The sequence below is a fragment of the Schistosoma haematobium genome, chromosome 7, assembly GCF_000699445.3.
Source record: "Schistosoma haematobium chromosome 7, whole genome shotgun sequence".
In the NCBI taxonomy this organism is placed as follows: domain Eukaryota; kingdom Metazoa; phylum Platyhelminthes; class Trematoda; order Strigeidida; family Schistosomatidae; genus Schistosoma; species Schistosoma haematobium.
The window spans coordinates 17,098,656-17,119,003 of record NC_067202.1 but is presented as its reverse complement, the minus strand read 5'-3'; positions in this window follow the sequence as shown (position 1 = coordinate 17,119,003).

Here is a 20,348-nt window from a genome sequence, read left to right as displayed (position 1 = left end):
CGACACATCCATGAGTTACTACCTCACAACTGACCCGGTTGAACTCCACTGGTCACTGCTTCTCACTAAAACTCCAGGATATATATCTTGAATTCAGTCATTAGTGAGCATATGTTGATTAGTATCAGAAGGGTCATGGATGCTCACCGATGAGGAGTCCCATACTAGGACGAAACGGCCGTCCAGTGTTTCCAGGTTTTCCATGGTGGTCTAGCTTCAATTGACTCATGATCTCAACTGTTGAAATTAATCTCTTTTTATGGAGAAATAGTGAAGGTTTTTTTAATTCCAAAATATGGTTAGGCTAAATAAGTTGAAGGAGACATAAAACTTGAAGCGATTAATCCCTTTGACAAATTTGGATTGTGTAATAAGAAGATGAAGATTATCAAGATTATGTGATACTATTTTGGGTACCATAACAGATAAAATACAAGCTCATATTGTTGACGTAGGCATGACAAACTACTGGTTATAAATAAGTAGTGTAAATTTACACTGACTTGAATTGGGCAAACATTACCAAGTGAATTTAAACTTCACTCAATTTCACAAGCAAGTGGCTATTAGGACTCAGTAGCTAAGTCGATAACGCGATGGCGTTTGAAGCGAACGATACTGGGTTCAAGTCCCAGAGTGAACATCAAATCTGAGGTGCAAGTACATCCACCTGACGAGTCCTAAATGAAACGAGACGCGCGTCCTGGATTCCACTACTAACCGCTATCCATCTTTGCTTATCATGCTTGTGGACTAAAGCAATATCGCGACAATCCACAGAGGATACATATATGTTAAAAAAAGACTGATCAATCGTAGTCCTAAACATCAACGGGAAGATTCGAACAAACCAATTTCGTAAGTGTATTCATACACTTATATACACTGAAATGATATACGTAGTTATGTGATATGATAAAATATGATTTTATGTGTAAGTAAATAACAACTGACACTTGAAGAGTTTTACAATGTGGAAAGCGAAAGAAACGTTATATATGAAGCTTAAAGACTCTAAAATATACATAGTGTTTAAACATGTTAATTGGAATGTCATACTAAAGTGTACGGCTGTTAACTGAGTTTGTATAGATAACAGAACTACGTCATATTGACTCTAAGGTATCAGAATGATTATCTGTTTACCTACATGTTTATCAGGCTTTTCAAGACAAAGTGCTGACAATTATTATTATTCAGGTAGGGAGCACTTAAGGTAACTCAATAAAATGTACAGGAGTTAAGGTAATTTTATCACAAGAGGGTATTGTGGAGATTTTTGTAATTCAATAGTTTGTTGAACTTAGACACTAACACTATTGGATACCGACTCAGTGGTCTAGAAGTTAAGCGTTCGCACGCGAGGCTGATAAGTCCTAGGTTCGAATCTCACGGGGCGGGATCATGAGTGCACACTGCTGAGGAGTCCCTTACTAGAACGAAACGGCCACCCAGTACTTCCAGGTTTTCCATGGTGGTCCATCTTTAATTGACTCATGGATTCAACTATTAGAGTAATTTAATTAATACTACTCAAAAATTGTGTATAATGGGATCGTAAGTATTATGTTAATAAGATTTTGAAAGTAGCGTTAGATACTATTACATTTCATAAAATTCAGAAGACGAAAATAACAAGAGTGAAACAATTGAAGTATAACAAAACTATTTTTGGTACATTTAAATTATGGTTTTTAATGAAATCAAGGACTCGGATTTCATCCTGTTTAGGACATGTCCATGGGATCTACCTATCTTAGTGTTAATAAAGCTAGTCGATTGGTTATAGGTAACCTGTATCTTTTAGACCTATATCATACCAAGTGTTCAAACCATGATGCATGAACAAGTGATATCAAGGAATATTCATTGAACTAACTGTTTAGTAAATATGCAGAATGAAATGTTTATTACTTATTTTCTTACGCCTGTTACCCCCAATGGAGTATAGGCCGCCGACCAGCATCCTCCAACCTACTCTGTCCTGTGTCTTCCTTTCTAATTCTATCCAATTGTTGTTCACTCTTCTCATGTCTATCTCCATTTCTCGACATAATATGTTCTTTGGTCTTCCTATTTTCTTTTGGCCTCGAAGATTCCAAGTGAGGGCTTGCATTGTGACGCAGTTGGGATGATGTATAATAATAATATGTAAATTCCTCAGTTCCATAATTTCCTTTTTCTCTTCATTTCCCCTTCCGAACAATTGAGTTATTATTGATATCATTATTACCATCTAGCAAATACCAAGTTTTTTCCATTCTTTAAAACTTCCTCGGAAATGTGAATATGTACTGTTCATTGTCTTCTTCCTATGTATGTGCTTCTGCACTTACATATAGATTGGTAAATGCAATTGAAAGTACTAAGAAAAGAGAATCTGTCGACTTTTATTTGTTTTAGTGAGCAGTTCATTTCTTATAACGTGGTCAGTCCTCCTCCTGGATAAGCAACCTTCATCTCAGCATTTATCCTATGGTTAATTATTCCAGTAATCTCATTTCCTTTTAAGCACAGGTATAAGAATCAGGTTTTCTTTTCCGCCATATCGTATTTAACATATACTTTAGTTTTGGCATACTTCTCGATGAATTACTGTAGGTATATATTTTCGCGTAGACAAGTTTTAATGATGACAAGTTCTTCTTCCAAACTTTCCTTTGACCAAAGTTTACGAACTCGGTAACAAAAGGGTTTGTGCAATCCCTTTTTGCAACTTATTGAATAGAAATTGTTGTAATTAAGGTATACTCCGCTCCGGGTATTTTTACGGTGAATATGTCTTTATAGTGTGCCGTCTGAATTTCATTTGATTCCAACTTCTATGAACTGGAATTTAACTTCTACTTCATGTTCCTTAGTAAAATCTATATCATTGTGTACTTTGTTAAACAGATTGAGTAAGTAGATAAAATACTTCCGATTTTCAAAGACAAGAAGTTTGTTATCAGCATATCTACAATGAGGGTGTAGTACGTTCAATTCCGTGTTTAAGGTTTGTTTGTTCCCAGTTCCTCCTAAATATATCAGCTACAATTGGACCCAGAAGGTTACTCATGCAAGCTCTGTCAATTTGGCGATAAAACACATTTCTGAACTGAAATTGTATATTTTTGTTACACATTTACAGAAGCTCTTTGAATTCACTAATTGGTAGAGGAAGGAGTTCAGGATATTGACACATAATTTCGTCCATTTCTTCCATAAGGATCTTTGTGAAGAGTAGTGAAACGTCTAAAGATACCATAAATCTTTAAGTCTTCAAGTTTCTGTACAAATTCAAAACTATACTTTGAACTGTAGGGAGCTAGTTTCTTACAGATTGGTCTTAAACACCCTGTCAACCAGTGTGCGAGTTTGTGAAAAGTTGATTTCGTCATAGATAATACTGGCTTGATCAGGATGTTTGATTTGTGTATTTTCCAATGTTGTCAGTCAGCTACAACGTATAACCAGGCACATATATGCGTCGGTACAAGTTGCCATACTTCACTCATTAGTACAACAAAATGAACACCGGATTCATAGAAGTAGTTAATTCAATGATGGTGATATATAAAAGAAGATTTGTATATAAGGAAACAGTACAGGAAGAAAGAATTAGTTCATAGAAAGAAAGATATGAAGTGATTTTAATCTCTTAGTTTAAGGGAAGACAGAGAGTGTATACACCGACGCCATTGTGATCGATTCTCAGCCATGTCATCCAGTACTGACAACGATATAACTGTATGTATCTATCTTTGTTTTAAAGTTTTCAGTCATTGTACACTTAGAACCAATATTATCTTTAGATCCCAAATACATCACAATACTTTTATGCAATGGACAGCCAGAATTAAATGTTTTACCAACAATGTAAAACATCCATCATACGATGTCATAGGTATCTCCAACCGACTAAATTTCTAAACCAGACAATAAATATTGCTCACACGATATCACAAAGTGATACCATTTAGTTTACGTTCACTCATTGGTTACATTTTAATGTATATGATGCAAGAGTTGAATGCTGTGAGTCCAATCTCGTATAGAGTACAATGTTCACACCTTAATATAAAGGACTTTTTAAACCGATTACCCTCAAACCTAACAGTTTGTTCACATCTTAGATCTAATTTAGTCTGTAATTCATTGTAATAGATAAAGAACTTTGATTTTAAAAGATTGACTTTAGACTGAATATTATTAGTGCAAGTGGTTTGTGAAGATTGGTGAATTGCATGGTTTACACAATTGACTGACAATCAAGAAGCATTGGACAGCTCTCTCATTCTAGTATGAAATTTGTCAACAGTGTGCATTCTAGTACCCGCCTCAGACCGGTAGCTGAAGATCCTAGGTTCGACCTCTGATACGGTAATAAACGACACTTCTAATAAGTCTTATACTAGGACAAAACAGATATACTTAATTTTCAATCTTGTCAGCCTATAACATTAGCTACAAAATTCAATGGTATTCACGAATTCATTAAAATGATCATCTATTTATCGTGGATATATGTACATTCCATTGTTGATGTTTACAAAACAAACTCGAACCTGATATCTTTCGTTTCTAACTTCAACTTTTTATCTACTAAGTTATGATAATCAATTAGATTCCAGGTTTTCAATAGTGGTCTAACATCAATCGGTTCATGATCTCAATCAAAAACTTAACAATCTCCACAACCACTATACTGATGATTACCATGTGCTCACTAATGACTAGCTTCGTGAGAGAATTCTCGGAGTTCTGGTGAGAAGCCGTGAACAGTGTAGCTAATCCGTGTTGGGTAGAAACAGGTGTCTACCTCAGTACAATGGAAGATGGTCGCGCAATTTCGTGGATTGGTTGAGGTTAGACATTAATACCATTGGATGCCGGCTCAGTGGTCCAGTAGGTTAAGCGTTCCCGCGCGAGACTGAAGGCCCTAGGTTCGATTCCCGCAAGCGTGGTCGTGGATGAACACTGCTGAGGAGTCCCACGACAGGATTTAATGGTAATCTAACATCAATCGGTTCATGATCTCAATCAAAAACTTAACAATCTCCACAACCACTATACTGATAGGTTGTAATAGTTCGTAAGAGATTTGTTTGTGAAAATTTCATATCTTCTCATTTGTTAATGTTAAGGATTACAATTGACCATTAACTAACTGGAAGTATCTAGGCAATTCGCTCAGGTCGTATATATATGTATCCTAAAAAGAGACTGATCAATTAAAATTTTTAGTATCAACAATGGGAAGATACAAACTATCACAAATAGTGGTTAACTTCGCTGATGAAGCGTAAATGATTTAACTGATAGTAGATACAAATTATGCGGGTTATAATAAATCATTTTTTTGAATAGAACATTGTAATTGAATTGGTAATCGTTTGGATTTTAACTAAATTTACATCAATCTTATTTGGTATATGTTGTATGATGTGAAGATTTCCTTGATATGAAACCATTATATCATAAGTTTATATTGAATAGATGGAATAAGGTTAACATTACGATTCAAGATACTCGTCGTTTAATCCGGATGTATTTCAGCTAAGATTAATCAAATTTCAGTCGAAATGTAAACAATGGGATAATTCAAAAATATTGAATATCACAACTGTTACACAATTCAGTAAATATCTGCACTCAGAGAGTAATGCGATGTCGTTTGAAGCCTTCAGATGCCCTGGTATGACCGAGGTTGGGAAGAGTTAGCTCTCCCTCTCCAAATGCTCTCACGTGCATACAGTCACTGCCAGGGAAGTCCTACTCACTGCTTTATCGCGGCATTACTGTTTACGAAATTGAGAGGATGAAAAGCGAATGTCCTGGGCTTTAACCGGGTTGGTAGACATAAAGAGTCCACCTAGGGGAGTTGGAAAACCCTGGTTCCAAACTAATGGCATACATGGGTTCCAGGGTCCTGAGGGAATAAATGCGGTATGAACCAACTGTTAGTCACCGACTATCATGGGGCTGGATCTCTTAACGTTGTTCCACTGTCTTGTGGATCAGACTTTTAGGTCGAAGGCTCCGGGTGTGGCCCCCTAAGAGAACCACCTGCTTCGGTTTGGGCACCCGGGTAGTATCACAGCCCATACACAAATCAAGTGACTTGTGTAGCGCATACGTATTCGGTGCCCCTTTGTACCAATATTTTTGTGTTCAAATAAATAAATAAATGGCATTTGAAGCAAAACGTACTGAATTCGAGTCCTGAAGTGGATATAAACTCACTCTGGGATGTAAGTTCATCTATCTGACAAGTCCTAAGTAGGAGGAATTGACTCACGTCCTGGAATACATCGCCAGCAAAATTCCATCTCTCCTAGATAATTTTATAAACTATTAATATCAACGATATGTGTAGATTTGAAAATTACTTTCAGCTCTTAAGTTAATATTTAATATGAGCAGTTTCAACTGAAAGTAAAGTTAAAGGGTAGGTGTTTCGTCCTACTGTTTGATTCCTCAACAATCCATGATTCATAAATACACATATCACTAAAGGCAAGATTTTCTAATCCCATAGCGAGCACATTATCATTTAAAGCTGAACTAAATCCTATTATGGGACTCCTCAGCAGTGCACATCCACGACCTCGCCCCCTGCGAGATTCGAACCCAGAACCTACTGGTTTCGCGCACTGCTGAGGAGTTCCACAATAGGACGAAACGGCCGTCGAGTGCTTTCAGATTTTCCATGGTGGTCTTGCTTCAACCGACTCATGATCTTAACCATTGAAATTAGTATAATATTCACAAAGCTCATCTGATATAAATCCTATTAGTTTACATTTTACACCATTGACAGCTAAAGTTTTTGGGAAATCCATTGTTTAAAAAAAATTCGACTAGAATCAACCAAAGAAATACGTTTCATCAAAAGTCATTTTGACACATGTAAACAGCTTGTACAGCATGAAACTTATGACATTGACAATGGCTAATTCTCAAGGAAAATGGTTTGATAGTTGGATCAAGTTTTATTTATAGTATAGGATTAGTTCTGGTTAGCGTTTTTTTAGCGGGGTCGCTAACCCCATGCCCAATCCTCCTCCTTTATCCGGGCTTGGGACCGGCAGTAACTCTAGAAGAGCTAATAGGATTAGTTCAGTTTAAAGTAAGTTTACTTATACTATAGATTTCGATACAGCTCATATCATTAGTCTAAACTTTTAAGAATTGGTAAAAATACATAGAGCGAAACACGTATCCTGGATTCCACTGCTAACCACTATCTTCGCCCGTACAGCTTGTGATTTAATCCGCGCAGGATACATATATGCCAACAAGAGATTGGTCAATTGCAGTCCTAAACAACAATGGGAAGATACAAGTAAAACAAAACAAAGTCCATTTAAAAATACATTGATCTGTTTTTTTCTGGGAAGTCTCATCAGCCCTTGTGGTCTGGTGTGTAACGAAATCTCAGCACGGATACAGAAGGCTCGACTAGCTTTTGCCAACTTGCGTCATTTAAGGCGTAGGTGAGATATCCGTCTATCAACCAAAGGACAGGTTTACTGTGCAGCAGTTCGTTCCGTCTTACTTTATGGCAGTGAAACATGGCCGGTAAGAGTAGAGGATATTCGTAGGTTACTAGTATTTGATCATACGTGTCTTCGAAACATTGCTCGTATATCCTGAGACAACCATCGAGTAAGTAACGCAGTTGTTAGGAAACGGGTGCTAGGTTAGGATGGCAAATCAACTGATGAAATAGTGAAACTTCATCAGTATTTCACTGTATTATACTCCTTGAATAACATCTTCAAACTCTTACCGCGTCTACCACTATGGGATTTGAATCGACAACTGCATCTCTGTGCTAATGTGGTATGGCAACTCGGACTGATGTACGTACGTACGAAATTCTACGTTGTAACTGACTGACTGACTGAAATAGTAACTACATAAATTCACTTGATATTGCTTACTTGTATCTTCCGATCGTTATTTAGGACTACAATTGATTAGTCTCTTACTGTCATATTTGAATACTATGTGTATTGTCTCAATATTGCCTTAATTCACAAGCATTCTAAACAAATGTGGATAGTGACTAGCAGTGGAATCCTGTTTTGATGCGCGTTTCGTCCTATTCGGGAATTGTCAGCTGGATATATATGAACATCTCAGAATTGATGTCCTAAACATCAATAAGAAGATTTAAGTAAACAAATTCCAGTGAATTTAACATCACCACATTGCACAAGCAAGTGGCTATCAGGACTCAGTAACTAAGTGGATAAAGTGATGGCGTTTAAAATATTTTTTAGTAAATCTTTACTAAAGTGATACGGATGAATGTATATTGTCAATATTTCATGCCATTCCTTAACAGAAATTTAAAAGATTTGATAAGTAACTGAATGTTGCCATGACAACTCAATCATACAGATTATTGCAACAGTCAGAGAATAATAAAAAACAGTAATATAGTGAATTGATTGAAGTTGAACACATACACGTTGAGATACCGGTTCAGTCGCCGATAAGTTAAGTGTTTGAAGACAAAGTAAGAGGTCCTGAGTTCCATTAACTGCAATAGGGAACAGGATGCATATTACCAATAAGCAGTGTCAAACTACAACGAATCACATCTTCAATGCTCACACGTTCTCAACGCTGATTCACATTCATTGATATGTATTATCAATGAAAATACATAGTCACATCACCCAAATAATCCAACTCAATCAAACTACATAGATTCACAAACAGTGTAATTACAAACATACACTGACTGAGTAGATCAACAAACACAAATACATAGTAGCTGATGAGTCCCACTATAACATACAGAAAGAAGTAGAGGTGTGCAAATTGGGAAAGATTAACTAACTTACAACGTATCATTTGACACGTTACAATTGAGAACTAGTGAAATTCATTCTAATTTACAATGAGTAAGTAGATCGTTGCAAATCATCACCATTCTCAATCACTTCCAAATAACATTTTGTTCATACATATTCAAATAAATAACACAATCAAATAATATCAAAACACACATATTTCAATTATGAAATCATTACAATGAACTCGGTAATCATAAGTAGGAGGATTGTGTGGTCACCATGGTGGTAAGATTCATGCTTCATTTTATTACTACAGTAGATGTTCAGTTGGAAAGTGTGAACACATTGCTACAAATTGAAACAACAACAACAACAACAACATTCATAATAATTTCCAATCGATTAAATCAAGTAGAATGAATAGATGAGTAGGTGAAGTAGTAGTGATAGTAGAAGTAGCTGTAGGAGTAGCTGTTGTAGGAGTGGGAGTAATAGTGATGGGTACAATATTCATTATTATATTGTGAATTACAGTCATGTTTGAATGGAATGCACAGATTTCCATCAACAAGAAAATCGTTACATGACATAGTGACGAGTGAATGTCTCAGTCCAGTAATGTCTCTCACTATACATACAATCTGATTGCATACCCATACCCATAAACATACACATACACATATATATGAACACATGTAAATATGAAAGTGACCAGGTAAACAACCAGTCAGTCAATCAGTGATTTGTACTCAATTGTCGATCGGATTTAGATACAATTAAATAGACGAAAATTACTAATGATTGTGTTCATCATTGTAATGCCTCTCATCACACACACACACAAGCAAACTTAGCAATGTTCCAAAAATATACATGTACATAAATACTGAGATTCGAACACGCCTCAATGATCACACAGATCTCAACTAGTATTTCAATAACCATCTATCTATCCGTCAGTCAGTCAGTCTGTCTGTCTATTTAGCTGTATTTCGAATCATCACATTCACAACACTTCCATTCAAATATTCTCCATCACTCATGTCCATGTTGTCACCATGTCGAGGATCTGTGTGCTGATAAACTCTCACAACTCTTGGTTAATATATATAAGCGGTAGTGGGATTTGCAGTGTACATCAGACAATGTCGACCACTCTCTATGTTCACAATCATTAGAACAGTAACTCGTCACTCATTCGATGAACTAATGTGTAATTTCAATAATTGAAATCATCAGTCGATTGAAGCTAGACCACCATGGAAAACCTGGAAGCACTTAACGACCGTTTCGTCCTAGCATGGCACTCCACTTCTGATAAGATAATGTGGAATTACCACAAAACAGAACCAATTCACATTGAATGACATAACTGGAATCCTCTCCTCTACTCTACATCATTCTGAATGACAAAAATCGATTACCAGAGTGGAATACCTCACACAATCAGAAATTCTCAACTTATCGGTAACATTTTCCACCATCAATCAGATTCAGCAATCATTCCATTGTTCCATTCACATGACGTCATTCAATAAACAGATGCTAATAATAATAATAATAATAATAATAATAATAATAATCAGTTTAGGGGTTGTGGAGATTGTTAAGCTTTCGATTGATAATTACCATGTGCTCACTAGTGACTAGCTTCGTGAGAGAATTCTCGGAGTTCTGGTGAGAAGCCGTGAACAGTGGAGCTAATCCATGTCGGGTAGAAACAGGTGTCCACCTCAGTACAATGGAAGATGGTCGTGCAACTTCGTGGATTGGTTGAGGTTAGACATTAACACCATTGGATGCTGGCTCAGTGGTCCAGTAGGTTAAGCGTTCCCGCGCGAGACTGAAGGCCCCGGGTTCGAATCCCGCGAGCGCGTTTGTGTATGTGCACTGCTGAGGAGTCCAGTGCTTTCAGGTTTTCAATGGTGGTCTAACATTAGTCGGTTCATGATCTCAGTCAAAAAACTAATAATGATAACAATAATAAGGGTGGTCAGTGTAATTATTTCGAATCAGTTCAACACAGTAATAGCACATTATCTTCGTTCACCTCTCACAACATCACTGACACTAATACACAACAATCGTTTAACAAGGACGAACTCAATCCACTCATCAATCACCAATATTACCACACATCACTCATCAAAATATCGATGTGAGGAGTATTATGAAATGATCGAAATACAATTATTCCACATTACAATGCATTGAAAATATTTCAATCAATCATTGAAGGAATCAAAATCGACACACGCGAATGCGCTCACATTCACATTACTTATTCAACCGTTAACTACTGTGGATTTCTGGCAAGTCAACTTCATGATACACAGTGAACTTGTGTGTGAATGTGCATGAACGTGTGTGTATGTGTGTGTGCATTGGTGGAGATGATTCCCACTAACTAACTGACCAAACCGATATATATGTAAATGAGAGTTCCTTGATGAGATCTATTGTGTTGAGAACACAGTGATTCAGTCACAATCACTAATACACATACAGAGAATAAACAATCATATTGATGATTGTGGATAACATCTACTCCACTTGTCTAGTAACTCAAATCACATCTCACATATCATTTACAAGATGATTTGAAGAAGAGAGATACAGAGAGTGTGTGTTTGTGAAAGCGTAGTGATGGTTGTGATGAGAATAATTTATCATCAGAATATGATTTGTCATTAGAAATGTTCCACAAATCAATTCACTTGTTATTCACTATTCACAATTGTCTTATCAACTCACTAACAGTAATATCCATTTAATCATAATAATGTTACATTAGTATTGATGATTAGTAAATGAGAGATAGTTTTACCGGAAGTTAAGATAACAGGCATAAATGTTTGACAAATAATCGGTAAATAAAGACATAATCATTATGTTAAATGTTCCCTTTATGATCTTTGTAAACAACATAACTATTAAAACTTATTGCAATTTTTGATACACACAGAAGTAATTGAATGAAGGTGCTTTAAATTGTAAACATAATTTATTGTTTTGTTGCTAGGCATGTTTTTAACATATGGGTTATATAGGTTGTTGAATATTTCCGAGATTACTAGCTAATCATGTGCTCACTAGTGACTGGTCTCAATAGGAGTTTTAGTTAGAAGCCATGACCAGTGGATTTCAATCCGTGTCGGGTAGAGATAGGTATCTACCTTAGATAATGGATGAATGACTGAACAGCCATTGATGGATCGACGAAAGTTAGATATCGACACCATTGGATACCAGCTCAGTAGTCTAAAGTTTAAGAGTTCGCATGCGTAACCGAAGGTCCTGGGTTCGAGTCCCGCATGCAAGATTGTGGACATGCACTGCTGAGGAGTTCAATACTAGTACGAAAATACCGTGCAGTGCTTTCAGATTTTCAATGATGATCTACCTCACATCGACTTATGAAGTTAACTATTAAAAAATGACTACAATCTCCACAAATCCCATTCTGATCATAATGTAAGTTGGAGAATCATTGAAAGTCTGGAAATTTCGCTAATCACATTTTGAAATGAATCAATTGTTCAATGACATTTCAATTGACCAAAAAAAGAATGATCTACTGATTACAAACAGTTATGAATCTTATTAATTATTTAGATCTATTCTGATCATTTTCCATCTTTAATTGTATTGAAGAAACCTTTTCACCTAATATAATTTAATCAATATTTTGTGCATTACACATACATACAGGTTTATATATAACTCCGCCTCGAGTAGCCCTGGGGCTACTGTCGGTCCCAAGCCCGGATAAAGGAGGAGAGTTGGGTATGGGGTTAGCGACCTCATCCCTTAGAAAACTAACTTGCTAAGAAAACGCTAACCAGAAAAAAAAGTAAATATATTTGAATTAATGATAAATAGATGAATAAGTAATTTATCAAGATAACTTTTATGTTCAAATTGATGTTCTATCTGAAACTTATTAGAAATCATGATGCACTAAAGTATCACTTCTGTTCAATATAACTTTTATCAACAATGGATATATGAGAGACGTTATAGCCACTCACGCGCAATTGAGTTGGTCATTTTGTTAACTTATTAACGAACTGAGTCAACCGTACAACAAAAACGTATCTAAATCATTGTATCTTTATTATTGCTGTGAATGTATGAACATATATGCTTGAGCATTGCTTACTACCTACGCATTTATTCACGCTGCTGGCCTTACTACTAACTGCTTAATTGATTCAATGATTCATTCATTTCACATGGTATATATATATGTCCATGTTATTCATGTTCATTACTCTCTCTTGCTTAATTGTACTCGCTTACTCGTATTCATATTCACTGACTCACTCACTCGCTCGTTCGTTTGCCTGCTTGCCTTTCGGCACAACTCTTTCATGCTTGTTTAACACACCTGTAATTTTGGATATCTGTGTGTGGTTTCATAATAAACATAATCAACACTTCGTATTCGCCTTCTGATTAATATACCGTTGAGGTGTTATCTAGTGACCGTTATCAAGACGAACTGTATACGAATTTTAAGGATTATATGGAATACCGACCATCACAACCTCTATATAGAATAACTAATCCAACAGTTCATTAATGATAATAACATAGGTTACTAATACCTTATTGTTAAATTACTTGACCTTTACACATAATAACATTCTTAATGAAGGTTATTATTATAGAATTTTGATCATCATTTATTGAGGTGTCTAGAACTTTCTTGTATATTCTTTTCATAATATAATCACTTAGTTACAAGTTAATTAGAAAAGATCCAAGACAACTATGAATATGAATTAACACAGGAATGTGTAAGTACACCTATCTGATAAGTTTCAAAATGAGACGAAACACATATGTTGAATTCCACGATGAACTTCAATTAATCGATTATATAATCAATATTTTCCAATTAGAACTTTCTATTAAATTACTTATTTGAATATCATTTAATGAAACAATATCCATTCTAAAGTACACTTCATTTACAAACCTCTATGATCAAACTATTCAGGTCAGAAAACACAAATGATCTATCTGATCTATAAATCCTCTCCATCATTTCATCAGGATTATTAAATCCCTTAAGATCTTCAGTATTAGTTTGTAGTGTGGCGTCGAGTCGCGTTTGACTATGAACACCACTACAAATAGGTTGCGTACCAGAAATCAGAAGGCGGTTGCAGGCTGTAACGAGATATATTTGTTGGCGATCTTGTGGTATCAAAAGAATACCTAGATCGTGTCGAAGAAATACAAGTGGAATCAGTGGGCGAACATAAGAGCATACAAGGTCACAATCAACGGAAGGAAGAATGAATGAATAATGGATGTCTTTAGTACAGTTAAACAAACAAATACAGTAAAACAATCCCTGATACAATTGGTTATAATAATAATTGTTCCCCTGAAACCAATGGCATTCTCTTGATAAAAGTAGGTCACTACAAGTTATTGATGAATGTAAACTATTCAGAAACTTATAACTATGTTTACATTCAGATTTCAACTTGACACATAACCGATTCTTATATTCTTATATTCAAACTGTTTAAAACAAGCACAAATTCATTTATATTTTTCATTCGAAATTATCACCTAGATTGAGAATCTCTTGGTAACAAAAAAAAAAAAAACACGGAGCAACAACAAAGATTCTAGCAGAATGGCAGTGCATTAGCCAGAACCAGCCAAACTATTATTATTCTAAAATAATATGTTCAGTAACTTAATCGAAGGTCAACAAACACCCCTTTCATGATGTATTTATAAATATACATGTACTTGTCAAAGAAGCTACATTGGCCTAATAGAAAGGAAGGTATATATTAGATTTTTTGAACATGTTTCAAAAAGTCTCAGAACAAGAGAAAGAACGACTATGGACAGTGCAGTTACCAATTACGTAACTAGTGAAGACAAACCATGTCTGTTGTGAGGCAGTTATTCATGGGAGACAATAATGGACGGTTGCGAAATATCGTGAATTAGTTAAAGTTAGACATTAACACCGTTGGATGTCGGATCAATGGCCTAGAGGTTAGAGTCCCACATATGGGATCATGAGTGCACACTTCGGAGCAGTCCCATCGTAGGACGAAATGGCCTTTTAGTGTATTCAGGCATTCAGTGGTAGTTTAGATTAAATCGACTCATGAATTCAACCATTAAATCTCCTGGATACAGGATACCAGATAGATAACTTGCAATATTTCAGGGTGATTAGTAGGCAGCCAAACTCCAGTCTTTTGAAGCCGTTGCTATCAGGCGTCAAAATCCTGATTAGTGTGTTCAAAAGGAAATGGTTATTAATCTTGCCTTGCCTTTGGTGACAAATATTCCTTTGGTGCATCTTAAACATCGTTTTTACTCTTCCACATTAGTAATCTTATTTTATTCACTGAGCTTTACTCATTTTATTCCCATCACTGTTTACTCATTATGTAATCACCTGTATTCTGGCCGTTTGAACTGTTGTCACAATCAATGTTGTAGAATGTTCTTCCACATAAGGTATGTATATATTTACAATATTCAGTTTAATAAATTTATTTACAGCCTTGCTATACTACAGTAATATGTCTTTAATGTAACTTCCAACTACACACTTTCATGTAAGTAATTTAAACCCATTTCATAATTAGGTTCTTAAATATCACAGATTGTAAGCAGCTGATGAGAACCAAACAAAATTAGATAAATTCATGCTATTCTACTACAATCAATATAGGTCCTGGGTTTGAATCCCGCGAAGCGGGATCGTGGATGCGCACTGCTGAGGAGTCCCACGATGGGATGAAACAGTCATCCAGTGCTACCAGGTTTTCCATGGTGGTCTCAACCACTGAAATTACTATAATATCCACAAATCCCCATCTGATACTAATCAGATGACTGGATTCAAGACATATATCCTGGAGTTCTAGTGAGAAGCAGTGGCCAGTGGAGTTCAACCGGGTCTTTTGTGAGGTAGTAACTCACCGAAGAAAAAGGTGGATGTGTAGCTCAATTTACTGGATTGGTTGAAGTTAGACATTAACACTGTCGAAATCTGACTCAGTGGTCTAGAGATTAAACGTTCGCTCGCGAGACTGGTAGGTGCTAGGTTCGAATCTCTCTAGGTGGGATCGTGGATGCGCGTTGCTGAGGTGTATCACAATAGGATAAAACAGCCATCAAGTGCTTCCATGTTTTCCATGGTGGTTTTACTTCAAATGACTCATGATCTCAACCATTGAAATTAATATTAAGTAATTAAATGAACAATAGAAATAAAACTTGTTACTTATTTGCAACTCATAGTTACATAATTCAGCCTGTAGTCCTTCTATGGTTGCCATCAGTGATAATGTTTATGAACAACTAAATGAAGATCAAAGTATGTTTAACAGAAGAGTTCCTAATAAGATAATACAAACATGCTGAAATCCATTGTTAATCACTTAATCTATTCAATATGAATATCAGCAGATCCATACTGAATAATAAGAACAATTAAGGAAGAAATACTTGTAAAGAGACTTAAATCAATTTAGTCAATGAGTCAATGAATGAGTTGTTCATCATGAACATAATTACAAATAAACATTTATGCCTGTTATCTTAACTTCCGGTAAAACTATCTCTCATTTACTAATCATCAATACTAATGTAACATTATTATGATTAAATGGATATTACTGTTAGTGAGTTGATAAGACAATTGTGAATAGTGAATAACAAGTGAATTGATTTGTGGAACATTTCTAATGACAAATCATATTCTGATGATAAATTATTCTCATCACAACCATCACTACGCTTTCACAAACACACACTCTCTGTATCTCTCTTCTTCAAATCATCTTGTAAATGATATGTGAGATGTGATTTGAGTTACTAGACAAATGGAGTAGATGTTATCCACAATCATCAATATGATTGTTTATTCTCTGTATGTGTATTAGTGATTGTGACTGAATCACTGTGTTCTCAACACAATAGATCTCATCAAGGAACTCTCATTTACATATATATCGGTTTGGTCAGTTAGTTAGTGGGAATCATCTCCACCAATGCACACACACATACACACACGTTCATGCACATTCACACACAAGTTCACTGTGTATCATGAAGTTGACTTGCCAGAAATCCACAGTAGTTAACGGTTGAATAAGTAATGTGAATGTGAGCGCATTCGCGTGTGTCGATTTTGATTCCTTCAATGATTGATTGAAATATTTTCAATGCATTGTAATGTGGAATAATTGTATTTCGATCATTTCATAATACTCCTCACATCGATATTTTGATGAGTGATGTGTGGTAATATTGGTGATTGATGAGTGGATTGAGTTCGTCCTTGTTAAACGATTGTTGTGTATTAGTGTCAGTGATGTTGTGAGAGGTGAACGAAGATAATGTGCTATTACTGTGTTGAACTGATTCGAAATAATTACACTGACCACCCTTATTATTGTTATCATTATTAGTTTTTTGACTGAGATCATGAACCGACTAATGTTAGACCACCATTGAAAACCTGAAAGCACTGGACTCCTCAGCAGTGCACATACACAAACGCGCTCGCGGGATTCGAACCCGGGGCCTTCAGTCTCGCGCGGGAACGCTTAACCTACTGGACCACTGAGCCAGCATCCAATGGTGTTAATGTCTAACCTCAACCAATCCACGAAGTTGCACGACCATCTTCCATTGTACTGAGGTGGACACCTGTTTCTACCCGACATGGATTAGCTCCACTGTTCACGGCTTCTCACCAGAACTCCGAGAATTCTCTCACGAAGCTAGTCACTAGTGAGCACATGGTAATTATCAATCGAAAGCTTAACAATCTCCACAACCCCTAAACTGATTATTATTATTATTATTATTATTATTATTATTATTATTATTATTATTATTATTATTATTATTATTATTATTATTAGCATCTGTTTATTGAATGACGTCATGTGAATGGAACAATGGAATGATTGCTGAATCTGATTGATGGTGGAAAATGTTACCGATAAGTTGAGAATTTCTGATTGTGTGAGGTATTCCACTCTGGTAATCGATTTTTGTCATTCAGAATGATGTAGAGTAGAGGAGAGGATTCCAGTTATGTCATTCAATGTGAATTGGTTCTGTTTTGTGGTAATTCCACATTATCTTATCAGAAGTGGAGTGCCATGCTAGGACGAAACGGTCGTTAAGTGCTTCCAGGTTTTCCATGGTGGTCTAGCTTCAATCGACTGATGATTTCAATTATTGAAATTACACATTAGTTCATCGAATGAGTGACGAGTTACTGTTCTAATGATTGTGAACATAGAGAGTGGTCGACATTGTCTGATGTACACTGCAAATCCCACTACCGCTTATATATATTAACCAAGAGTTGTGAGAGTTTATCAGCACACAGATCCTCGACATGGTGACAACATGGACATGAGTGATGGAGAATATTTGAATGGAAGTGTTGTGAATGTGATGATTCGAAATACAGCTAAATAGACAGACAGACTGACTGACGGATAGATAGATGGTTATTGAAATACTAGTTGAGATCTGTGTGATCATTGAGGCGTGTTCGAATCTCAGTATTTATGTACATGTATATTTTTGGAACATTGCTAAGTTTGCTTGTGTGTGTGTGTGCATGTGTGTGTGTGTGATGAGAGCCATTACAATGATGAACACAATCATTAGTAATTTTCGTCTATTTAATTGTATCTAAATCCGATCGAGAATTGAGTACAAATCACTGATTGACTGACTGGTTGTTTACCTGGTCACTTTCATATTTACATGTGTTCATATATATGTGTATGTGTATGTTTATGGGTATGGGTATGCAATCAGATTGTATGTATAGTGAGAGACATTACTGGACTGAGACATTCACTCGTCACTATGTCATGTAACGATTTTCTTGTTGATGGAAATCTGTGCATTCCATTCAAACATGACTGTAATTCACAATATAATAATGAATATTGTACCCATCACTATTACTCCCACTCCTACAACAGCTACTCCTACAGCTACTTCTACTATCACTACTACTTCACCTACTCATCTATTCATTCTACTTGATTTAATCGATTGGAAATTATTATGAATGTTGTTGTTGTTGTTGTTTCAATTTGTAGCAATGTGTTCACACTTTCCAACTGAACATCTACTGTAGTAATAAAATGAAGCATGAATCTTACCACCATGGTGACCACACAATCCTCCTACTTATGATTACCGAGTTCATTGTAATGATTTCATAATTGAAATATGTGTGTTTTGATATTATTTGATTGTGTTATTTATTTGAATATGTATGAACAAAATGTTATTTGGAAGTGATTGAGAATGGTGATGATTTGCAACGATCTACTTACTCATTGTAAATTAGAATGAATTTCACTAGTTCTCAATTGTAACGTGTCAAATGATACGTTGTAAGTTAGTTAATCTTTCCCAATTTGCACACCTCTACTTCTTTCTGTATGTTATAGTGGGACTCATCAGCTACTATGTATTTGTGTTTGTTGATCTACTCAGTCAGTGTATGTTTGTAATTACACTGTTTGTGAATCTATGTAGTTTGATTGAGTTGGATTATTTGGGTGATGTGACTATGTATTTTCATTGATAATACATATCAATGAATGTGAATCAGCGTTGAGAACGTGTGAGCATTGAAGATGTGATTCGTTGTAGTTTGACACTGCTTATTGGTAATATACATCCTGACCCCTAATACAATTTGTCGAAGTTCAACGTTGATTTCGCTCTCGAGCTTTTAATATCTTAACTTCTATTTCAGCTTCCATTGGTGTCAGTTTTCAGCTTCATGCAATCTGCTATATATTATGTGTATATTGGTTTGTTCTTTCTGGATAACTTCGTAATGTGTTATATAATTTCACTCCACGAATCATATTTTCCGCTACACTTCCTTGTTGTTACTCCTACTAAACCGACTTGTGAGCCTACTGTATCTGTCATTTTTTCGAGTCTGTTTTAGACGTTAAAAAAGGTCCCTAATATTTTGACTCGTGTTGATAATGATGATAATATAATTCGGTTTCAAATGTTCTACTGTCCTGATTATACTTGATAATTCGATGTCTGTAATTCATTACTTACTTGTGCCTGTTACTCCCAATGGAGCATAGGTTGCCGACTAGCAATTTCCAACTCACTCTGTCCCGGCTCTTACTTTCTAGTTCTATACAATTGTTGCTCATTCTTCTAATATCTGTCTCCATTTTTCGGCGTAATGTGTTCTTTGGTCCTCCTATTCTCCGTTGGCCCTGAGGATTCCAAATGAGGGCTTGCTTTGTGACGCAGTTGCGTGCTTTTCTCAATGTTTGTCTGGTTTTTTCTCTCCCACAGTAGGTTGTTGCTGATTGTGTCTGGCTATATATATATTTCTTTCTACTTTTTGCATGTTGATAACTGTATTTTAATAAGGTTGAATTGACTAGTCAATTACAGTGTTTTATAATAATAACAACAATCTAAAATCATAAACATTTACGATCAAAACCTCATACCGGTTGAACAGGTAAGTGGTTAACT